Source organism: Varroa jacobsoni, unplaced genomic scaffold, assembly GCF_002532875.2.
Source record: "Varroa jacobsoni isolate VJ856 unplaced genomic scaffold, vjacob_1.0 scaffold_444, whole genome shotgun sequence".
Taxonomy (NCBI): Eukaryota; Metazoa; Arthropoda; class Arachnida; order Mesostigmata; family Varroidae; genus Varroa; species Varroa jacobsoni.
In genome coordinates, this window is record NW_019213346.1 from 20,471 (window position 1) to 46,375 (window position 25,905).

At 44.0% G+C, this 25,905-nt stretch overlaps 1 protein-coding gene across 2 annotated transcripts in view; it reads left to right on the forward strand.

Moving 5' to 3' along the window:
- LOC111260481 (LIM domain only protein 3) overlaps positions 1–25,905 on the forward strand; it is a 57,183-nt gene that overhangs the window by 18,471 nt on the left and 12,807 nt on the right. Inside the window, exon 1 of one of the 2 annotated variants that reach the window (XM_022833289.2) lies at positions 20,953–21,028. The exons of the other annotated variant lie outside the window; for it this stretch is intronic. The gene's annotated coding sequence lies outside the window, so the exon portion shown is untranslated. Of the gene's footprint in view, positions 1–20,952; positions 21,029–25,905 lie in introns of those variants that run through there. 2 annotated transcript variants of the gene reach the window in all.

Below are 25,905 nucleotides of genomic sequence, written 5' to 3' on the forward strand. Positions count from 1 at the left end.
TGGTTGGCATTACCGTTCGTATTCGATAAGTATAGCCTGTCTGTTATGTTCCGAAGTCCACCAAAGGATTTGGTGTTGGGCAAGCGAAAGTGCCGCGAGGATTGGGGCAAAATTACGGACAACCGGGATTTTGCCCCGTTGTCCTTATGTTGCGTGTGAACGCCAACCCACGAGGTGACTTCCTTGGCCGAGTGTGGTGTCGGCAGCGACTGCTGGAGCAGCAGTGAGTCGATCGATTGGGGCAGCTTCAGCATGAAGCCTGCGTGGCTCGGACTGAGTCAGCCGCTAAAAGCTAATGCATAAACGCTGTCTCTTGAGCAGCGAACATTGCGCGCCCGTTGCTGCTAGTAGCAGCACCCCCACCATCAGCCCCACTACGAGGACGGCTAGTTTTTCGCTTTCGCGCACGCTTCTTCGTTGCCGCTCGAGTTCCAGTCTTTCAGCGCGTTTCTCACTTAGCTTTACTCACTCCCTAAGCCACAGATGCACCTATGTCTTTGTTTACACTTTGCATTTTTACTCATATGTAATGAAATATGGATACCTTCTACTACATGTATAAATGGATCTACTAACTAACTAACTTCGAAAGACGATTAAATAATTTTTTAGGATTCGTAGAACAATAGAAAGTCAGTGAATTTTCGCCTATAAATTTACACTGCAATATACTGTGTACGGCGCCTAAATTGGGGGTTCTATGCCTAGTTTCTGAAACTGGGTCTAAACATAAAAAAATATTTTAACAAATCTTTCCACATATACTAGAGTCGTTCCTGATTGCCATGCGTCAGTTCAATGTGATGTCTATTCAGTACAATGGCAGCTTTAAGCCGGGATCGAGACTACTGACAAAACATTTTTAAAGTAGTTTGACACATTTCTTGACACCTTTTAATAGTAACCGTGCATTAAGCGATATTGATAAGTACAAACTCGCTAAGTGTCGCTCAAATATGCTACGTACAAACAATTCCATCGGCTTAATTAAATCGCAGGCTGACAGCAGGCCAATAGTTCCAAAAAATGTAAAGGCTTAAAACGGTCAATAGTATGAAAAACCTCGAAAAGACTAGCTATTGGAACATATCTAGGCGACCCAATGGACAATTGATATTTTGCTCTCTTAACTCAGTAACTTATTTCTGTACCGGAAATTAGAGTGAATTAGGAGCGGCTTTTACTTGCTATTTTGTTTAAGAGAGAACATGCTTTTTCCATATATCGAACATGGCGGATGAACACATGGCCGTTACGACAAACAGTCTGTCAAAGTCCGTTCCAATTTAGGTATCGGACCCTGTGAATTTCGCGCTGATTTAGATTGCCTCCAAGTGCATGTGAGCTCATTCCTTAATTAAGTTCGTGAGAATGGTCCTCGTATCTCTATTTAAGAGCATTCTATTCGAAGGAACGGTGTTAAAGATTGATTTCTCAATTTATGCTAAAATAGGTCGACGATGTACACGTGGAGACCAGTAAACTTTACATCTATATACAGGTAGGGGGAAATATGGTATACATCGTACATAATATGGTGCTTTCAATCTAAATACTAGTTTCCATTAGGCAAATGCAATTGTTGTCAATTAAGCTGTCCTATTAAACTGTTTATGACAATTAAAGATGATTCAGGAAAAGTAAAGCAAATAAACACAAGGTCAAGCACGTTAACGCAACTTAATAGTTTTTACTCAAGTTTATAAATACATGTAATCGCAGAAACGCTGCAACTGTTTAATTAGTTACTATGTACAGGCAATGCCTACTTGAATAGCGTATGAAAAAAAGCACAGAAAAATGCTAGAAACACTAGAAATTCAAATTGAGCAGGATCGAGTCCAGATATTTGCGCGTCTTTATGAAGCCTTAGCGAGTAGTAAATACCGTTGCTTGCACAATAAGCGCAGGACCAAGGTACGGTTATTTATTTTTGCTAATTGCCAAGGGAGCCTCATTGAGCTAAGGAAGAAAAAGACGTGTGTATGACACTGGCACATGTTATACTTTGTCAAAGATGAACACAATTTTACTAGCTACGCTGAAGTCCAAAACATGTCGCTTATAATATATTATTCGGACACCTACTTTCAATGTGCCCCTTTTCCTGATATGACTACAATATATGTAATCATTAAAGTATTATTACATATTCTTATATACTCAGGTTGAGCGAAGTGCATTTGAGGTACAGCCCCATCAGACGAGTTCAGTGTTAGTCATTTATCGATGGGCTAGTTATGCTCCGATAGGCAGGATATTGTCGAGATACATTGAGCTACTGCAGTATGCGCATACGATGCGATGAATATAGAGTACTGTTTAAATTAGCGAATGTTCACTGCGGCCCTTCGTGTTTAGAATCGTAATAACATCAATGCGTAAACTTCTGCTTCAGCAATGGCTCTCGAGTGGTCCAATCATATATTTGCTGAGTTTAGTTCTCTATCGATGTGCCCCCACATCTACATTGTGCTTCTTAAAACATTATGTGATTACTTCTTCAACTTGTAGATAACAGCATCTCATGCTATCGATCAAATTAAAGTCGAAAAGCGAAGAAAAAAAAATAGAAAGAAATATCATATTAGCTAGTTTAACTTACAATTGGCATTTAATCTTATATATATATATATTTATTAGGATCTGTCTTTATCTGCTCTTTTTTTCTACATTCAACGCGACGATCCTTAGCCCTTACATCTAGTAGTAAGTGATAATATTGATAAGCCTTTGGTTCGGTTATTATTATAATTATTTATCAAACCTAAGTGAGTGCCTGATTGCTGAAGCGACCTACGCTTATTTACTGTGACGCAAGGGAGCGGATGCGATCGTGTGGGGTTTCGAAACGGAGACGCCAAAACGAAACGTTACGACTCGACAACGTTTGACGAAGCTAATGTTCGAAAAGTAAATCGAAAAGTTTTCAAGTTTGCTCGGGGACCAATCCCCGTCCACATTTCGACGTCTACTATTGACGCCTATATCGAATGTCTTCTTCTCGCTGAACATCCAACATGTTTGTTTAACCCTGTTCGTCCGTCTATCTATATGTCTGTCTGTGGGATCTCGTGGCTTTCCTCCATCCGCATTGGCAGGTGGGTTTTCAGAAGGAGCTGAAGTGTTGGTGGAGTGTGATCGTCCAAAGCTTACGACCCAAGCCCGACAGTTAAATCAAAACCTCATGGCCATGGGGGTACAGGTCCACGGTTGTCGCAACTTCCGTATGGCAGCCATGTCTGAGTAATGGAGTGTATGTGTGGCTGAGTATCGGTACGCTTGTCTTTGTGATGTTGTCACACATTGTGCAGCTCTATGGGTGCCCTTTTTCGCCGTATCTCTGCTCAGTTTAATAGCCTCACACAAACCTTCCCTACGGCATCCGTGTTCGAAGTGCTTCATACGTTCAACGATCTAGCCGTTTGCTCGATTCGCAGAGTTGAACAGCGTTACCTGCAGCGACCCGAGTTTGCCGGTAACTCCTACGGAAGAAGTAATTGTAGCTGCGATCAACAAATCGAAAGAATTAGAACGAAACACCCTGAATGGATCGGGCATTGCTGGACAACATTTGCACTGCGAACATCTTCTGACGTTGGTGGAATGGAAGTGACGTTGGAAGTTGCTTTAGAGCTTGACGGCAAAAACGGCGGCGTTCTCTATAACTACGGTAGCTTTGTCGTTATTTTCCAGTGTATTCGCGAAGCGTTTTCCTACCCTCGCCAACATAATTTATAGTCGATTAGCAGGTTCTCCGTTTACTCTCCTCGCACACACTTCTCCTCTGCGGCTCTGAGCTGTGCAGTGGCCTGAGATGATGACAGACGAAGATTTCGGCCATGGGCCGACTGTAGAGTGCTATAGGAACGGTCTGTTGACATCATGGACCCTAGCCCCGTTGCGGCTCTCGCTGCTTCGCCGTTCGAACGTTTTAGTTGTAATAGCTTCTCTATTTTTAGTTCGCTCGAGCCAAAGATTGGGACGCAGGAAACATTTGGTATCGGTCTGTAAGGTGAGTGGGCGGAGGTAAAGGGGTTCGTACCGACTCGCACCTGTTTGTCTCCGTCTGTTCCTGCCTGTTTCAGTCTCTGCGTGATAATCTCGGATGGCCGTATGATAGGGCTGGCAGAGAAAGCGGAAAAAAAGAAGGTAGAGAAATTGGACTGAGGAAATACTCTGATCACCGGGATAGTTAGACAACGGCGGCAAGGAGAACAAAAGAGGATGGCCAAATTAGGGGAACTACACAGAGCCGTTGAAGCCACTTGATAATATACAGAGGAACATGGAACAACATAAAATTAACTTTTAAATGGATTTTCGACTTCTGCGCGGCAATCAACATTGTCAAATTGGTGTGCGGATGTACGCAAATATGTACAGTCATATGTATTCTTATAATAATCGGAATAGAAACGATTCCGAAATAGCGCAAAAGCTCTGAATGCCCAGGCTGCGCCAGAACAGGTGTTGCTCAGTGCCAGATCTAATGATAATCACTTATTAGCCAGTTATGGAGTCCTCGAGAATAAGCTTGTACGAGAAAAATTTGTAGATTTCAGGTCGAAAACTCCTCCAGTTTTTCAAAATACGACTACTTATAAATCATGAAATTATTATTTTAAGCTTTCGTTGAGTGTAAGGGTCGTCTCCGTACTTAACTCTTAGAAGATAATTTTTGTTACGTCTTTTACAAAACTAGCCGATTGAAAATAACTGAAGATGTAGCAGACTCAGTCAAATCTGATTTTAACATTACGCTGAATCATAATTAATTTAACAGTCAAACAGTCACAAAGCTGAAAGGTCTTCTATCTATCGCCATTTCACTTTGCATAGCATGACAACAGACTCGATCACTGTTCATATTGGAAGACCTCTTTAGCAGCTAGTTCTCCAATGTGCCTGGTAGTAAAAACTCATCAGAATATTAGAATATAACGGTTCAGACACTGCCAAATCTTACACCGAAACTTTTTGATGAATGTTGCTTTTCAGCCGTCTACTGTTTATCCATATAACGGGATCTAGGGATATCCTTTGCTATCAGCGAAATAAACCAATAAGTATAGTAACTGTATGTATAATTAGCAAATACTCATCTTTCTGTTCACGTATGCGTTTCTGTTACGTTCATTCTTCCTACTAAAACTATTGCTATTTTGCCATTATCCATCGACAGCCACTCTCGTTCCAAATGGCCGACCGTCCTTCCAATTCAAATTATAGATAATTCGTCTACGCCACGACCGTCGCAGCTACTCTAATTGTTACAGCTTTTATTTTAGTCAGGAACGGAACCTTTTGTTCGGATTGGGTAAAATAGCAAGGCCTCATTGTGTCCTAATTCTAAATTCAATGGGAGTCGACATTTGTTTAATTTTGATATCCAGACCGCAGCTTTCGATCGTCTTTTCCTGAACTTTTTCATGGCGGCGTCTACCCATTTTCCCAATGAGTGCGCGCACTCTAATGACGAGCCTTGTTGAGATTTGAACATCGGCGTGTAATACCAGCGTGTTACAATTACTGTAGCAATTGCTGGATGGCAGCACGAGTGGTAGCGGATAAGCGTGTACTTAGTCGCCCTACTGGCTACTACTGCCAGTGGTACTTCCTGTCACTCAAACGAAGAGCGGCGATGGCTAAGAGCCACTTACTTTCTCCTCTGATTGAGCCCAGCGATCGAACGGTCGCGAAGACAAAAAGAGAGACGTTGAGAAATAAATAGAAGTGGGCGAATGGAAGAACGATTGGGGAAGAGGCAGCGCCAGACGTAAAGAAGGAACATTTATAGAGATCGCAGAAACTTAAAATTGCTTCGGGGATTCTAAAAAAAAACGAGCGCATAAAAAAAGAACATGAAAAATCAGACAGTCGAACAAAGATACATATGCAAGTAGCTAGGAGCTAGCAACTGGCAGAAAAATGACCGATGACGAAACAGACGACAGCTTGTATATTGAAACGTAGGAAGCACTGAAAACAGGGCAAGTTTGGTAGCAAAGTAAACGGCAGTAAAATCAAGCTAAGCCAAATAAAAACGAAAATCGAGGGCAGAAGGATAACGACAGATCTGTACGAATTGCTTGAAAAGAGATCATTTTAATCTCATCAATTCTTTTCCTTAGTTCTCGTTTCCCTTTTCCTACTGTGTCTATCGCACTCAGCATCACCATGACCGTTGTCGACTTCGCCACCGTCACTGCCATAACTATAATGATGATCATCATCGTTATCATGCACACTTATTTCTCTATGTATCTATGTCGTCTCTACGTCTTGGGTTCTTCCGTTATCCATAGGCCCCTTCGCTAGCGATAACGGCGAGGATGACAGTTGTACAAGACGATCGCGCAGTTCGCTGCTCTACTCGTATTTAGAGATGAAAGTGATGGCAGTAGCGATGATTGGACTGTGCGTGCACGAACGATATCATCCCAGTGATTTTCCTCTCCCCGTCTCAATCGCTCATTCTCCATCTTCCCATCCCTTTCTCTATCTCTCGCTGTTAATCCCGTAGGCCGCCATCCTCCGATCTCACTCGCTCCACAATCACTGTGTTCTAATCCCGACCTTCCTCATTCTTCTCGATGGCCGGCTTTGCCAAGCAGTAGCTTCTATGCTATGACATGGTGAAATAGCCGAAGTTTGGGGGACGCGGGGGTATAAGAAAAGGGGCGGTAGTACGAGAGAGCGGTTTGTGCTGGAACGGGATAGGCCAGCAGCAACAGCAGACTGACTAAGTGGCGCAGCGAGATGAAAATTGGTGTCAGCGGTAGATGGCGCCTGCGGCTACTGCTGTTGTTAGGCTCAACGGTAGACGGACGAACGGACGAGCGGGTGAGTGAGTAAGTGTTTAACTGCGCGCGTGCCTTCTTTCATGCTATTTGAACTAGGACGACCAGCCACTACTACTAGTAGACCAGCAGTTCAAAGAGTAGGACGAGGTCTGCCTATAGGTCTGTATTAGCAGGAACAGCAGTCGTAGCAGCTATCGTCATCATAGAAGCGCGGTACTAGTGACCATTCTAGTGCCTTGCAGTCGCCATTATGATGATGATAGCTATGGCGGTGGCTGAACAAAAAGCATTCGACGGTGGAAATTTAAATTTAATAGCTCTCAATGAGAATTTAATTTCGCCGAGTGCTCGCCCGCCGGCGCCCGAACTGATCTCGGATGAACACAACCGAAGCGGAGGACGAAAACGGGGACGGGAGGGACGTCGATGAGGACGAGGCTTTGTGATACTCAACACAATCAACCCTCCCAACTTCCGACCCTTAGGCACTTTCTCACCTCCCCCTCGACATCCATCCATCGATCCGCCCCGGCCTCCTGATCCTCCTCGACGCCCCCCTTACTTCAACGGCACTCTTACGAAATTTGCCTGCTACGTTCAGCAATGCAGACAATACAGACCCACATTAAAGAGTCAGAATCGCTCGTCCCTAAGTTCTGTTACTGCCGTTTTCTTCTCTGCCCTTGATTCAGAGTATTCCAAAGTTACCGGCGCTGATCAGTCGTGCTCGCACGGCCGGCTTGCCAGCCAGTTTGCTTGTCCGTCTAATTGAAAATAACTGGGGAAATTTGTTATCTAACTAATTTACGGCGGGTTCATATGATATATTGTAAATCATTTAAGGACAAAGAGAAGAAGTCTCGAGCCAATAACGAATAAGGGAAAAATTAGAATGGACAAACGATTAGATATAAAAGCTATGGCTATATTAAGCAGACCTTCTATAATTTTTCTTACTACAGACGACAGGAGTATAATTGTGTTTAGAGGTACAATTAATATTCGAAAGAACACTTAAATAGAACGAAGAGCTTATCGAGTTTGAGCACATAATGCTCCAAAGTAAATTGTTGGAAGACAGAAAGGGAGACAATACACGCAATCAACACGCAACTAAACTATATCTAGTGTTTATTTTATTAGCGCGTATTGCTTTTTAGTTCTTCACCGATTTTTGTTTGCATCTCTGCTAAACACTCCGGTAGCTGGAGAAGCGCATGGCCAGGTGATTTGAGCCGGCCAACAAAGCGAATTTCAAAAACTTCCTCACGCATCGTGCATCACGACCACAATCAGAGCTATTCCGAGTACCTAGTCATACACTTTGCCATGGAAGACGAAGGTCAGTAGTAAGGTTCCATGCGCTAGGATAATCAATTCGACTGGGCCCGGCCCGGGCAGCTACGCTAACTTTGAACTTTCGTCTCAGCGCGCGGCAAAATTTGAAGCTCCTATTGCATCACGGCCAGAGTTTGTCTCCAGCAGTTGAAATCAAGGGCTCTTTTTTATTTCTTCACAATCCGGTCATTTATTATTTGAATCACCACTGTGTTAAGCTACCCATATCTGTGTCAGTATTGGCATAAAACGGTTCATTGGGAAAAGAGAGCCAACGAATTGTAAAGATTTAATTGGAAGCACAAACGAGCAGCGCGCGTGTTCTCTAAAATCGCTCATTAGAACAAATAAAACATTTCATCATTTTTTAAAAAAGTTCACGGAACTTGTAGACAGAAAGGAGAGATCCGTTCCAAAAATTAAACCGGCAAATTACCCGTCTTTTTGTTTTTATTTTTTGATGAGAATAGGGCAAATTAAATCCATTAAGTGACCACGCTAACGCTGATAATGTTACTGGTGCAACTTTAGAGTGGTAATGTACATGGTATACATTAACAGTAGTCAAAGCTGCTGTGTCCTAAATAGCCAAATATTCGAGTATGAACTAATGTTTACATGCTCATGGGTTCATCTTGGGTGTACTAATCTTGTCAAGCTGGGCGACAGATTAATTATACCGCTTTCATAATGTCTCAGTAATATCATTGTGCTGAATAATTATATACTGCTTTGTCGATGTTGTCGTACTACACTGAACGACGAGTCATTCAATAAAGGGTATGCTGCACACGTCCACTGTTGCTAAAAACGATGAAAGGCTTTTTTTACAAGAACGAATTGGTCGCGTCGCTCGTTGTAAGTGTTAGGCCAGAGTGTGGCAATTGCAACAGGACGAGTCAAAAAGAGGCAGAAGGATCTCGTGTCGATGCCAACAACTTGTAATATAGGTGCCCCAGCAGTGGGCATGGAGCTCATCCTCAATGTACATGTTTTTACGGGCTGAGTTCAACCGACCTGACCTGGACTGGGGTCTTTGCTTGCTCCGCACCCTTTGCATCGATAACGGGGGTTGGAGGCATGCCCCAGAATTGCTATGAGACTTGGGATCCGGGATGACGACGGGATCCAATACCACTCCAATAGGTACGCGGCGTATCGCGCTTCTTTCGTTCAACGTCTTTCGACTCTCACCCGAGATGATATTCTTTCCTATACGCTACATATATGTATATACGTAGTCGCACCTTTGTCCCTACATGCACATTTTTTGCCCGGTCTTCCCCACCTTCCTCTAAAATCTCTCCCCTCTCCCCCATCTCTGCATACGAGCCCGTTGATTCTGCTCGTCGTTGTCATCGTCAGAACCTCCGCCATCCCCTCGACAGCATCACTGTTGCTGGTACCTCATCGAAGCGTGTAGCCGACAGACAGGCAAACTAAGATCCTACATGCTGGCTACGGTTATTGTAGTCCACCCTCAACTCGCGGCTGTTGTCGGCATCGCGAGGCCACGAGACCTGAGCTGCTATCGGCATGACGAGGGAGTGCCGACGAAAAACGAGCCAAGTACTAACGGCCCCGCTGCCGACCGTCGATCAAGACGAGAGAAGCTGAGCGGAGGAAAAGATAGTGTGCAGCGTTGGTAGAGGCTGCCGGACCGACCCATCGGCAGCATTCAAAGCATAGCTGCCTTCTAGAGGCATGTCTAGTCCGCGGGCTCTCTTATTCTCCAGGCTCTTGGGTCCGCGCAAAGCGACCGAGGGTTGGGAGGTATTCTCCCGCTTGTCGCCTCCGTCTAACGAAGAAGAGAAGAAACAAAGGAAGAGAAAGATAGAGAGAGTTCTTATTGCGTTCGTTTGGTTCTACAATGGAAAGCGATATGAACCTTGAGCTGCATCGAAGGCACAAGCCGCTTGGGCTAGTACTTGCTGTCAGAAAATCCAAATTGCCTAGGAGTCTCTAGGTCGGTTGAGGGAAGGGGCAAAAGTGCCGGAGAAGAAACTTTGCTGGTCTATCGACTGCGTGGGAAGAAAACACCTTGAAGGGTAATGCTATTCGATGAAAATGAAGTGATGAAGTCAAAATGAATTGCTCTCATTCCTACGAGCACCGTGGGTATGTTCTCAATATCTTGGCATGTCGTTCAAGTATTTTAAGGGGAAAATTATAGGAAGTGATCATATGTGGAAAGGTTCTAATAATAGAAGAAACCCTGAGGAGTTTGGTAGGCACAAATAATACATGTGTCTTTTCTTTAACTTAGAATATCTACGCTGGTTCTTATGGAAGTGATATCCTTGCAGTGTTGTTTTATCTTTATTATAATGTTTATCTTCTCAGTCCGACACGCGTGTCGTCAAGACACACCCTCAGTGTACACGTACCCTATGACGCTCATGCGCATATGAAACAATCGCTCAATGCACATTGCAGTTATCAAATATTTAGTATAATTAGCTCCAATTTAATGCGGTCCTATGATTTCTTTAATTTTTTTGAAGGTAAGCATGCTGCTGCTGCTGCTGCTGGGAAATGGTTCTATCATTGACGAAAGTATGAGCGAGTACATTCTACACAAATCTTCAATAGGCCCCTGTGCTTATTAAAAAATTAGGCACGGATACTCTCATAAACTTGTCATGGAGTACACTAGATTGAAATTTAAGGTTTCTTTGCTTAAGTTCTCTCCATACTATTGAACAACGCATATAAATACATTAAGAGGGACTGACATTGACATGTATATACCACAAAAATGGAGAAGTTTTGAGTTGCTATCTGAGTTACCTCGATATCGACCCCTACCATTTTGTATTTTCATCATTGTATATTATCACCCGTATTTCAGCTGATGGCTGGATAGATATACGGTGTCTGTATTGTAGTTATAATCCGTGCATACATAATCACATATAATGGCAGCAAAACTTCGTTTTTCCTTATAAAAGTCTCCGTAGCCCTACTACTTTGTCAACTATGCGCTGATAGCATCGTTTCATATTCTCTTATTATATACGATTATTATTATGTTCTCACTTAGTGGCCTCATGTTTTTCGGGCAGAAAATGACGTCGCGACATATTGTTGGCAGGTGTTGGTCTATTTCGGCTTTATCGCCCTCGACTCCTGTTCGCTTCTTCACAGGCGAAACTTGCCGTTCCCACCTGCACTTGGTCCTCTTGCTGTTGCCACTGAAGTTGCGGCATCTCACTTCATAAGGACTCTGTCCATGAGTTTCCGTCTGGGTTTCCGCTCTCGACCCTACTTGTTCATCAGCGTTTCCCTTCTTTCGCTTATTTCACTATTTCAACGAGGAAAATTTGACTCGGGCCGCGTAGATAAACCACAGTTACAATGAAGGCTAAGCAGGAGCTTTATTGCTGCGATCATTATTTTTATGGTCACTAACGTTATTAAAAGTTTACCTCTCCTTTATGCCGACGATGTAACGACACCAAACGATAGTTTCTGAGGACAAAAGTTAGAAGTTTGTCTGACCCATTCATTCATTACGGTTTTCTATATATGTACCTTGGCAGCGCCGTTACTATCCTGGAAATTTATGAGGACAGCCGCAGTGAGTTAACAATAACAAAACGTTGAGCTCTTTTGCCCTTATGAGCTATCCAACTTGAGGATGTGTAAATACGCTCCATGAGGCGTTTGCAACGAGGAAACGACCGCAATATGGTCGTTGCTATACCAGAATAGAAAACCAACGTTATTATATATGCTACATAAAGCACAGAATGAAATGGGTGTACTTTAGGCAAACTAGCTTATTTCTAGGATACCTGTAATTAAAGACCAATTCCTAGGTACTAGCTTTCTAGGACATCGTGCAAGATGATATGAATAGCCACGATGCTGTCAACATAATCATAAGTAAAAAATGAAGTCAGCTTAAGGCTTTCTGCCGGCGTTCGAAGAGTGAGCATTGTCCACTCTCTTCACAGTGGAATAGCTTAGCTATTACAATTTATAACAGTGAGTCATTCATTTGGATGGCGTGACTTTACTATTAATATTATTAGTACAATATGTAGTGAAATATTAGCAATTATTCTGCTTGACGAATCGGAAATTGACTCGAATTCGCTCAGATAGCAGCCTGATCGTCCCGTCCCACCTTTCCTGATCGAATATATATATGTATAGGGAGAGAGAGAGAGAGAGAGTCGCTGTTTTGGCGCAGGAACAGCTTCAATCGAGCGAAATCCCCTCTGTTTCGCTGTTGAAAACAGCGCAAGTCGCAAGATTGCATTCTACCAATATTAGTCACTAGCACACAAGTGCGTTGCCGGGTCGACCATTTATCTCGATTGTACTACCGTCATAACTAGCAGTAGTAATCTGCTAGTCTGTATCCTTTACCGCTAGCGCTCATATTAAATCTATACATGGAAACATAGCGAAACGTGTCAAAAACAATTTTTCAACTTAGTAAAACATCACGCTCGGAACATTTCTGCTAACTACGAACAACGTGTTTGCCTCTATAATCATCGTCGTCGTTAGATGCGCTTTACTGTGCGTGTCTAAAGTAGTAGGTGAACGTCGCCATTCGAAGGTATCGTAACTTTTTAGCGCGAGAAGGTTCCCACAAAAGACAGCGGCGCAAACAGGGAGAAAGTCAGAGCTCGTAGATAGAGATTGCTGAGATTTGTTTCTCTCTCAATCGGTCTTTCGCGAAGGAAAATGCAGAGCCCCTTTATGCGGCCAAAAGCGTCGAGTCTCATATTGAGAGCGAACGCCTGGACCGTTTCACACGCCTTGCGCAATGTTCACGGGGCTGCGCGACAGCAGGCACACAAACGGACACCAGAGCAACGACGATCCCTCGACCTGTGTAAAACTGCCCTTTCTGGTCCTGTATTGAGCACGCTGGGCTACAGAAGGCACCGACATATATACACACATATATGCCTGTCTGAGATGCGTTGCTATAAGCCTCGTGCCCTGTTGTGCCTCGTTATGGTGGAACAGGTCGTGAATGAAATTAAAGTTGGTCACTGGCAGGGTATCGTCATGTGTTTGAGCCACCGCTTATTTTTAGTATTATTTATGCATCCGAACCTACCCTATTGATAGCCGAGCTGCATAGGAAAAAATGCTAACTAGCCTTCAAAAGTTTTACCTGAGCGAAAGTTGACATGCGTAACTTCTAGCCATAAAGGTAGATTGTCAATTAACCAACACTAGTGTAATGCAATTGCTGCAAGCATAAGTTACGTCGAAGGTGAAACGCTCACCTTCGAGTTTCAAGTCTTGGCAGGAAGCTTTTCAAGCTCAAAGCAGAAGACTATATAACGACAATCTATATATAAGACAATGTATAGATTGTCGATAAATACACCGATAGGGCTACTAAAAATTACCAGAAGAAGCGAATTATTACTAATTTCAAACGATCCTTTGAGGGACAAGTTCGCTTACTTTCAACCCGTTACCCGTTACCTTCGGGTGCCCTTTTCAAGGACTAAGTATGTATGGAAAAAGTGCTTTTTTCTAAATAACCCAACAGCTGATTATAAAAAATATTTTATCTAGGGGAGATGTCGCGATAGCATATAGTCGTCGACTTTTCTCAGCCATCATTCCTCCGCAAATCCAGCAGTGGTTAAAGATTTGATAGACTCACGCGCCTTCAAATTTAACTTGGATATATTCTATTCAGAAGGATCTACAGCGATTAACGATCTTGTGTGATACATTACCATCTCTACTTTGTCAATCAATGAGCATGATTTATGAGATCTAACATAGACTGCAATGTCTAAAAGTATGGCGTAACCCTGTATTAGGTCAACCGAACCTCGATTTTTGATTGCTATCGTTAGGTGAGAGATTTCCAAGTTCGACAGTCTGTGTCTATTTGCAGGGCAACATAATGCGCTCAATAACATCCTCGCTGTACGGTGATCATGGTCGAGCCACTGTTGCCTGTAGATTAAGGCTTCTAAGTGGGCCTAAGGATATGGCGAACAAACTGCTTGTGCCATCTGTTCACCCGTTTAATGCAGATCGGTAAAACATTCGAGTATATTGAACGAATTAAGCATCAGGGCCCACATACGAGCCTATATGTTGCTCCCAATAGGAAAGGATTTAAATGCCTAGCGATCCCAATGGCAGTGGTTAAGTCGTAGCTTTTAATTATCTCTAAGGAGAAGCAGAACGGTACAATCGATTTGCATAAAGACGATTCGGCATTCGAAAACAGCGGAAAATTTAAGAGCGGAACCTAATGCGTCCTGTTAATTGGGTAAACTGGATGAAGTGACAATTAGATTATATATATACACATTTTCCAAATGATTGAAGGAGGAAATAATGCTCCTTGTGAATATGTACCATCGAGTCTACCACGCGAGTCACGCTCGAAGCTTGCGACTAATTACTGGACGCGAACCAGCCAAGGAAAGCGAACCAGTTCATCGGCTCCAGTCAACAATAATCGATTGAAGCTTTGTTTAGATTTTGCCACTAGAACCGTTTACCATCCCAGCACTGTGTGATTATGGATCTGTCGTATTGCTATCATCCTCTTTTAATTTTATACACAATATCGCGGGCCGCTAAAAGTGCAAGCCTGTCGTCTGAGCTCGTTTCGCTTCGAAGTCGGGTGCGCGTGCGTGTCCGCGACAGCCCTGCCACCACCAAACGCTATCATGGTTACAACGAGCACTATTGCTTTGTGGGACCGCTTCTACCAAGAAGGGAAGAAAGTAGCACTTAAGTCAACAACGTCGCCCAGTGCCCGATGGCCTGATCGTTTGGCAAGCCGCCTGGCAAAGCTCTAGGTGCTCAAATTCTTCTCTCTGTCGCTGTGATTTCCTCACTCCAGCCATTTACCCCCACCGATTGAAAAGCGAGTACATCTAGAGATCCGATGGTTGTCTTATACTACTACCTCACGTTTTCTCATTGTACTTCGTACAGTCATCGTATGTGGCTCATATATTTTTCGACGAGTCACCCAAGAAAAGATGCCATTATATTATAGATGATCGCGGTGGACACCAAGCCGTGGTCTCTGTGTACTGTATCTATAGCCGCAGATTTCCCTCTGAATTTCCTGACGTACTGCGATAATATCAGTAAATACCAGTATGCCTATGTTTGTGTAGAAGGTGATGTGAACCAAATCAACATACAGCCAGCAAATGCGAGTAAGACACCGCTTAGCTCAGCCTAGTACTCTGAAACTGTCTCTCATAAGAAGATGAACCTGAAGCGATGATGCGCTTCACGGGGGACTTCTGTTGGTCACGAAGAAGTAGGGAAGAAGGCGCTGCCAAGAGCTTAACTCTCGCAACGAGCAACGCGGGCGTTCGCAGTTTGCATTTACATACATCTGCTGATAAAGTTCCACGGGAAGGATAAACGAGGATATCGCGTTGCGTAAGCCAACGTAACTGCACGAAAAACAAACACAGGGAAAATAGTTGGCGGCTAAAATCTGTTGTCATCCATTCGAGAGCTGGGCGACTGCAACGTTTCGCGTTGCAGATGCGCGAATGTCCTGCAGGACCAAAAGTGAAGAGAAACAAGCTAACTAGCTATAAATGCTGCTCTCTAGATAAAGCGAAACAGTTCAAACATATATTCTGTAGAATAGAAATCACATCATTCAATTACGCTCCGTTCGTTGTGATTTTTCCGAACCGGTTTCAAGTAGGCCACCATCAATCTGCGACTAAATGGCGCTTCGTCTACACCTTGTCAAATCTACATTGCCTGCGTTAGGTGTACTATTGTAAAGTTTTCTAATTACGTGATCGATTATATATATCAGAATAGAACAAGCTCAGAATAGGCAAGCCTAGATGCGGCCTGTAGACGGTTTTCCCGAGTGTTTCCCGAGATAATTATTATGGAACGCTCTCGAAAGTGCAAAGTGTCTGGGAACATTTTCGAAACGCGTCAATTACATAAAGCTTTGTGTATTTTGTTTGACTACCAGACGCTTGTCGTTAATAGTGTCTATAATGGTTTAACGATTTTTGTCAAGGAAACACAGGGTGCTTACAAATAAAGTTTATTCCGAAGTCTCCCTATTCTCACGAACAAGGAAACCTTACGTCCTTGTTTGTTTTGCGCATTCTTATCTTAGCGTAGCATCTATATATGTCAAACAAATTTGATTCGCTCTGTACGATGCGCTCGCAACTGCGTCCTTCATTTCCGGTCAGAAAAGTCATTGCTTGTATAGTAATGTCGATAGTTCCAGAGGTCACCGTCAGAAAGCTTTTGTATTTTGCAGCAATAATCATAGACAAAGCGCTAACACTTTTTTGCTTTGAGGCGGGCCTTCCTACGATAGGCATTCCTCGAACATGTTCAGTGGCTACGACATAGCAAACTATATATAGGTCTGCTATATACCGTTAACAGCCTAGTGTATAACGGCCCAGTTCTCATAAGCAGGCCGAGGCCTGCTTCACCTATTGTCATGTAATAAAAGACAACTATAATAATTTATCATTGTAACTTGATAAAGCCAGGTATAGTATTTATAATTGATCTGGTCATATCTAAACATATACAGTATATAAAATGTGCACATATAGACGTTACTACGCCGGGTTGTTAATCCTATACGCTGAATTGGTACATGACATATACATGGTACATGACTTTTATGGTAGAAATACAAGACGATCCTTGTCACCGAGCCTTGTCTGCATTTCTAGCATAAATAGCCCGCCATAGCAAGTTTCAAATCCGTCTCAGCAACCACAGGAAATCCTATTGTTTTATATTTTGCTGCATAGCTAAGGGACTTTATAGTCGATCAGCATATTTGCCACGATGCGCTAGTGTTGTGTGCTCAGTTGAGCTATAGGTTGTTACGGAGTTGAACGTTGAGTTTCTCTTAGGAAGTGCTGGAAAAGTCGCTAACGTACAGACTCTTTGTGCAGATCCTGTGCTCCGCCCGATGATAAAAGTTCTGATAATGATCACGGCAGCTGGCTGGCGAACAGCTTCGTGGGGTGAACGTCAAGCACAGTTCTTGCACTCATGATCTAAGCTTGCATGAGCATGACTGTAGATTCACCTGTCCTTGTCTGTCTCCACCACCATTACAACCCCCTCCTCATCTGCCGACTCCTTTTCCTCCTTCTCCTCATAGTAGGCCGCCTCCTGTTTGCTCGGGCGCCTGTTGGCTGTGTTGGCTCGTCCACATCGGTACCCCCTGCGGCTTCGGTTGGAGTGAAGCCAATTTAGCAGAGTGGTTGGATTTCGCAAATACAGTAGCCACTATTTACACGCGCACACGCATACATACGGACACATACACACGTACAAACACCAACCATTCACACTGGACGGACGGGTGTCTTCCATAGAAAAGTACTGCTTCAGTGAACTCCTATGGATTGGTTCATAGTCCAGCCTCGAACACAAGACTACACAACGCAACCAGCTATTGTGTTTGTAGCTGACGCGACATGAGGGGGGCGAGGGGTCACAGTAAGTAGCGGGGTGAAACAGCATATGCCTGTGTGTCTCGTGGTTCTGAGCCAGTTAAGGGTTCACGTTGGGGTCCGTCATCTTGCCGGTCAAATGGTGAAGACCCCTTTTTGAATGACGCAGGAGCGCAGAGCATAGTATGCGGCCAAATCGGTTTTCTTACCTCCTCCAGTGCTCGGCTCCATGTTCGTGCCCACTTAGCAGCCGACGGTAGTTATATGAGATGAAAATATCGCCATTTGTCTCTTGACGCCTTTTTCAATTTGCACAGAGTATACAGGCCACATAACCTGTAGCCCGATGCTGAAGTGAATTACGTTTACTTTGCGATAAGCTCTCCCGGTGCAAACAGCGCCAAACAGACGACGGTAAAGAGCGTGTATCTTAACATTTTGCAGATCTGCTCATTTCGAGTTCAACCGAGCAAATCACAGTGTAGAGAAGCATTTATGCACCAGAAATGAGCGCCATCGATTTGCTTGCTAGAGAGCTAGCCAAAGGCGCAGATGCTTTGAGAAAATGCAAGAAGCCTTGTGACATCATCTTAAGTGGAGTTTTAGAGTAAACCTGATTTCTACTTTTTTCGCGTTCGAAATACGGGCCTTACTTCAAACATGGCTTGGAGAGCTTGACTGAGTGTTTCTCTAACAAGTTGATGAGGGAGTATGGTAACAAGCTCCGCTAGTAGCCTTTTGTCAACACGAGAAGTTGAAGTCGCTATAGTTGCATGGTTACCGCAGCAACACGCTCAAAAACATGCGCGTCTTTCAGACCATGCCGCGCCTTTTTTAATGCTGTCAATTACCTAGTATTTTTACCAATTACCAGAATTGTCTGTTTTTAAGTATAGCGTCCCCAAAAGGACCCTAACAAGACTTATTGGGAATTTCTTTTATTAAACGGCATGACAATGATACAAGCAGCTATTTACCATAATAACAATACTTTATCTTTCTCAATTCCCTATTAACACGATAAGCAATATCAGGTAATAACTTTTGCTAGCGCTGGAATCCGTATCAGGTTGGCGACATACCTGGTAATTATGATTATCACAGTGACACACACACAAAAAGGTACATAATAGTCGTCCAGATTGAACGTGCTGATGTCAGGCTTCAGCTTGGTTTGTATGCAAAAAACAACGTTAGGAACAATTGGCAACAATATTGGCGAATCAGAGGTTGTTAGGTTAGGTTATATGTCACATATAAAGTAAAATTATTCTTGCACCATTATTACCAAGGTACTCATAATATCGCAATGACCTAGCTAACGGTATTGAAACAAAGCAGCTCAAGATATATAAATTTCGAACCACTGTTATCGTAAAAATAGTGGTAATTCCCACTTCATTCAGCCTTTTTCTGACTACGGCAGCTGCGGTAGTGATTAGTTATTCAACTTGATTATTGTTACTTTATGGGGTGGAAGTCTTTATGGGGAAAAAGTCAAGAACGTATCCTAGATGTACTCCAAAAAAGGGGTACTTTTAAATCGCGTTTCGAATCATCTAAGATAATAATAACAAAAATGATCGAAAATCATTTGCATTGCCAAAAACAATGAAAATAATTACAGAAGGAAATTAATGTAAGGCGCGGCCTGCCTTAGTAACAATTAACGCGAGTAGAGAGGACGCCTGTGTTAATTTACTCTACATGGATTTTCATGCATAAATAGACATAAAAGGTCACCACTAAACTAAGCGATATGTCGATCCATCGCCTATAATTACGGTACCATAGCTATATCAAAACGCTCAGTTATATCTGCCGCTGTAACAGTTACTAGCTTGCCTGAACATAGTCACGTACTCGCCGCTAGCTAACAAACGGACTGTTCGAGGCAAAGGTTTCGCTCATACTGCCACCCACATCTATACAGGGTCAAACAAACAGGGCATATACACCTGTCGATTGAACTTCATCGCCCTGCGCATTTCTTCCTGCTTTTTTAACTAGCTTGACACGCCTGTAGGCTGAAAGGATCCTACGTTCATATTAACGGTACTAGGCCTGCCTTCTTTCCGCTCCACCCTCCCGCAGTCGCTGCCTGCTAGCTGTCTCTGTAGCCCCTTTTTTGCAGTCGCCCCTTGCCAGGCCATCGTGTGACCATTACTGCCGTCGGCCCGTTTTTCTCTCATTGTTTTACAGTTCGCTGTCCTGTTGCCCTGTATCTCTCTGACTCGTTCCTTCTTTGTGCTATGCGTTAGCGTCAGTTTTTGCTAATTGCAGTACTCAATCGCAACGTCAGCAACATAACATAGCAACATGAAGCAGAAGACTGAGTTGGCAATCGCAGCGCTATTTCTGTTGCCGTCCTTGTGGTGATGCACTTGCCCCACGCGCAGAATTCACGACAGTGTAACCGACCTTTACAAAGATACCTAATCGGAACGGGCAGCTACCTGCAGCAATTATCTAACACGTTCGAAAAAAGCTGTACGCCCGTCCGTTTGCCCGTGCCAGTCCAGAACCGCCGTTAGCTTTACCATCGTCCATCTCGCAGTAGCTGTCGCTCTAACTTCTCTATGTAAGAGAAAACGCAAGCGATGAAAAACTGATTGAATCACCTTTTATCACGTAAAACTTATAATTTATATTCTACGCTCAGCAGCATGACGTAAATATCAACCAACAAAACAAAGCGTCAACGTGGGTTGAGATAAAATAGACGACACTATAAACTAGCCGTTGATCCATTATAATTTGTAAGAGGCGTACTTTTTAAAGAATTAGGCGTGATATACTATACCATATGTGGAATCCCACAGCTCCGTAACATGCATTAAATCAGAGATACTACTCTCTAAACATGTTGCATCTCTATTCCTTCAGCGCAATTATTTAAAAGGCAATTATATAAATCGCAGGCGACATGGAACAAACGAGGCTGGCCTTCATCAATGCCCATAACCAGTACAGGATATCCAAAAATATAAACAAAAACTCAACGCCGAAATCAGCGATACATTCTCTCTCTACGGGCCCATTGTATACGTGCTAGTATAGATATCCTAATATAATTTAATACTACTTTGTCTCCTCGAGGTAATCGTATGTATGTACGTTGCGTACGGTTTATAAAACTACGTTATCTCATAATTTTCCTTCGTTCTATTCCAGTTTATGACCCGTCTTTGCTGTTGTGCAGGCCAACAATCATTCATTGAAAACGAAAAGCAAGGCGATCTCTTCTCACTTGCTCCTTCTAGCAGTGTCGCCGTTTCCTTGCATCCTCCCTCGTACTACTATTGATACTGTACCACTAAAATCGTGCCCCCGTCAGCTTCTTCACTGCTCTTCATTGACAAAATCTTCTCTGGCGGCGCGTCGTTGCATTCCAGCGGACCAAGTCGGCAGTTTAAGAATGATGCCGATTACCTTAGCTGCACTGCAATGGTGAGTGGGTCGAGCCTAAACCAGAGATAGTCGTGATGGTGTACTACGTGTCCGATGACGGCGGTGACAATGGCGGCCTGGCATCTAATCTAAGGCCAGCAACAACAACAGCCACAGTTCAGTTGGCACTCGTACTTCGAACAGAATCAATAGGCGCTCGGTTTCTCAGCGTCCTGCTTACTCATGTATCTGCTCACTTCACTAAGCTGCCGGCGGGAGAAAGCATTCAGGCACTGCTGTTTACTAATCGCGCGATGACTAAGCGAAAATTTGATCATTCACCCCTCTAACCCCCCGTCCGCCGTTTCGTCCAGTACCGTCCACTCGAATTCCCTTTTAGCTGTTTCTGCTGCTGTTGATACCTACACCCAGCCTTACAGGTCGTCGAGATGGCCGCTGAAACTCGTATTTCGTACAGCAGTAGGCCGCTAGAAACAGCTTTACGCTATTAGCAGAGGCACCAAGATGTATAACTATTATATCATATACGTGTATTCCGTATCATATATAACATGTACACCTAATTGCACACTTTAAGAACTGAGAGTGGTCCGAGTTGTGGAGAGGTATATTACTACGATTGGTAGCAGTGGTATTCAGTAATGTAGTGCATTTAACGCTTTGGGTAGCGGCAGATTTCCAATTTCAATTTTGTCATTGGTCCGAGTCCAATTAGCTTAAAAGTGGGGTAAAAAGAACAGACCCAGTAGAAGCACAAAGAACAGACATATTTAGGTATGAGTTGCAAGTGTTACATCATAACCAGCTACTGTTTGAAACTGTAATGTATGCGCGCCTCTGGATCAGTTAACATTAAGAAACTAACGATTCTACATACAGGATGATAAATAATGTTCGCTACACGGTTGGCTCTGTGTGTTTCTACAGTCTGATATGGTGTTGAATCCTGTACGTCAAACGTCAGACAGCAGCATTTAAATAACGAGCGAATAGGGAATCATAAAAAAAAACTAGATGTAAATAATTTTTAACCAGTCGCCAAAATTCGTCAGCTTACTAACGCATAAGCTGCAGATTGCCGTCGATAAGAGATGCAAGATCTTCTTATTCTTCATGTATTAAAACCTTCACTATTATAAAGAAACAGCTGAAAATTGTGGCAAGAATGGTTATTCCAAGATAATGGCTATTCGTCAGAATAAGTTTTAATAGCATTCAAAATTTAGAATCCTATACGTTTTGTCGAGTGCAGGCTTATCGAAGCCTTTAGCTATGACGACTGGCAGAGATCGGCCAGGCAAAAGGCTTCTACACTAGAACCGTTTAGGTGATGTCTGAAAATGTATACTTGGCCGGGGCGGAGCGATTCGTCAGCTAATGAGCTCCTAATGCACTGGCCACAGCGGCTGTGGTCCACCCTTGCTTCCTTCTTGCACCCCCTTCCCTCGCTCCAGTTTCTGTGCCCCATCTTCCTTTCTTCCCTGCTCGTCTTTGCGTCCTACTTGAACCTATTCTGCCTACCGGCACTTTCTACACGCTGGGGTTGCAGAACCTCAGCCGGGTCCTCCGAACAGCGACGAGGTCCGCTTGACTAACTTCATTCGTGTCTTGCTCAAGTAAAGCAATGTATCCCTGTCATAGATGCTTGCCTTTAGCGAGATACCTTCCGATGTTACCAGCTTTGGACGTATTTTTATAAGCACTTACCGTAGAACACGCAGTACTCACACATAGACACGTTGAGTTTCGTCATTTTCAAATCGCTGCAAACAGCTGACAATGCAGATTTTCCATTTAGTTGTCTTTATTCGTTATAAAGTCTGACTCGTTTTCATCGTGCTGTCGGTTAGTTTAGTAACCCTTATGGGCAGCAGCGAATAGGAAGGAATTCGTTGGTTGGTCGATTGGCTGGGCTATAAGAAGGAGCACAGGGCAGTGGGCACCGGTTTCTGAGCAGCCGCTTCATCCTGGTAGTGCTGTAACCGATGCAATGGAGAATGTGTGTGTGTGTCCTGTTGCTGTTTAACCCTAATTGGCCAACGAACTATTGCGTCGGTTTGAGATCAGTGTCAAATTAACCTCAAAGGTCGATACCACTGGCGCCGTTATTAAAAGTCGTTGTGGTCGCGGCCGTACTCGTGATGGTAGTGGCTGTTTAGCTGGCCGCAACCACTGCCAACGCTCATTCTCTTGTTTTTCTGAAACTTCAGATAACTATTTCGTCTGAACTATCAAACGACCGCGAAAACCTGACTCTTTCTGAGTCTTTCCTTCCTTCTTGGGTTTAGTCGTTGATTCCAAAAGTCCCGAAAAGCTTCCAAGTTCCGAGCTACCAGCCTTTGCCAGCCCGACCTCCACGTGCAGGTTCCGCAGAAGACGCCACCACGCGATAGTGGACAGATAGATTACTGATGAGCTGCTCTGGCGGTGACAGGGCATGATTGCGGTCAGGTGTTTAGAGGAAGGACTAGCTGGGGCCGGCTGGCCGAACGGAGGCACAGCAACGACGTCGACGACGTTGACACTCGCCATGACAAGTGAAGAGTCGTCTACCTAGCGCGTGTTGCGTAGTGCGCAGTACCGCAATTTGTCCTGAGGCTGATCGCCCAATAGAAAGATAACAAAGAGGATGGCATACATACAGGGACTACCGTACAGTATTCTACTTAACATATATTGCCGAAACTAGTTGGCTGCCTGCTTCTATTGAAGCTGTCATCAACCATTGCGAAGAGTCGAAAATGAACATTGAATTGGAAACAAAAAACTTGGCGTCAATAGCGGACGTTAGATTGTTCTATGTCCTACATAAGTGATTATTATATATATTTGTAATTTTGTTAGGCTAGTTAGGATCGTGGGGCTGAATGTTGATCCACGACAGCCAGCTTCTTTAGGTCATCGATATAAATCTAATAATAAGCTCAACTAGTACATCGCTTTGTACTGATGAAAAATAAGATAATTTTTTTAGAGTCATTTCATTTAGCAGAATCACCTTTTCAGCAGGAGAGCATATTTTTAACCAGCATATCCCAGTCTTGTAAAGCTGCCCGACCCCGTGTCGGCGTTCATTAATAAGTCAGATTAAGGATTGAGGTTTGCGCTATGACTGAGGCTGTAGTCGAGAAGAGTGAACCTAGCTCGGATCGTAGCGGCTATATTAGAGTATCAGAATAGGTTCGTACGGGGGTCGCGCTTACTGTAATAAGCAAACAAGCCAGTCCCATTGTCGATATAAGTTTCGAAGCTGTGTCCGCCAGTGTAATCACTTCAGTCTGGCCGGCTGGGTTCACTGCTAAACACTGTCGCATCGTATAAATAGTATTGCGAAGGTTGCTGGCTCCGCCGCCGAAGTTGTAATCTCGTCGGCAGCCGGTCGTTGATAGCGCCAGCAGGACACAATAACAGTAGTAATCATTGAAGGGGGCGAGACCCTATAGAATTGGCTGCTGCAGTAAAGGGGCGTAGAACCGGGGAGGGCAGGAAGTGGCCGAGCGAGCGAAAAGCAATGACACTTTTTTAATATTAACTTGTTGGTATTGGCGGGTCTGTTGTTATTGTCACCCTTTGTCGTCGCTCCGCGCGCCGCGTCCCCACCATTAGAAGATGTGGCAGTAGAAGTAATAGCGAAAGGAAATTCTCTATCCATCGATCGGAAAGGTCGGCATGACGCATAGGTCTGCACTGTTGCAAACCAACAATCCAATAGGCAAGCTTTTCTCCAGAAATAGGGCACGGCCGCCGTCGCCGAAAGGACGCGCTGGCACTGTCAATACAACGGATTGGTAAAGGGCTTTGCGATACACCCCACTCATTGGCAACGGATAAAGGCGGAAAGGAGGAGCAAAAAAACCAGGACAGACAAAACAGGGCGCTCTCATTTCCAAGAAGGCAACACCAACCTCAGCGATCGAAGTCGCAGCAACGGTAGCAGCGTCGCTGCTATGAATTGGCAACTGTAAGCTGTTGTCCCAGTGTTGCAGTAGTGGGACAGTTGGCAGGCCACTTGAATAACAACACGAGCTGGTCCTGAAGGCTAGAGGACTATGAAAGGAAAGGAAAGGAAAGGACTAATCCGATGTTGACAAAGCGACCAACGAGTCCTGTTAGTCCAAATATTCGTACATGAAAATGTGATCAAATATCAATTACGCCAACGACGCTCTACTCAAGCTAGTTCAATCAAGGCTGTCTACATCTGCTAGGTAACCTAAAAGGCGATTCATCCCCCCAATAGGCCATACAACTACCACTAACAGCGCTACTACCTCACACAGCCCTTATTCCCGGCCAAGGCCTGTTACAAGGTGTTGCGCATCACGCCGGACGAATACGAGGATGCAAACATTGTGCCCCTAAGTGGGTTCCATTTATAGAGTTCTTTGTACCCCCTTCTTTCTTTCTGCTTGCATCACAATCTTGCGTGAACGAAATTGTTCCCTCCTGTTCGAGCGCCTGTGATCGTAGCTTGATACAGTAGGTTACGATAGGACAAGCACTGTAGGAACAGAAAATGAGCCTAGCGAGAAGGTGTCAATGTCCAAATCCGATATGAAAGCAGACAGAAAGCCTCCCCGTATGATTCTTACATCCAACTTTGGCCTGCTAGCAGTCGCGCCTTACACATGGCTGTACCCCCTCCCCCCCCCCTTCTCTGTCCTTCTGTTTCGCATAGAAGGTTCACACAGACGAAAGACCGGCGATATATCAGTTCCAACGACGATATAGTGCACCATGGAAATAGAGCAACAACACTCCGAAAACGATAGAGCTGAAAACAGCAACGCCCCCTAGTGACTGCTCAGAGAGTCGTAAGAACAATATCTATCTATTACAATGCCATCAGTGGAAATCAGCACCACTAGCCCAAAGAGAGAGAGGGAGAGGCAGGGAAAGAAACAAGCCTCTGAATG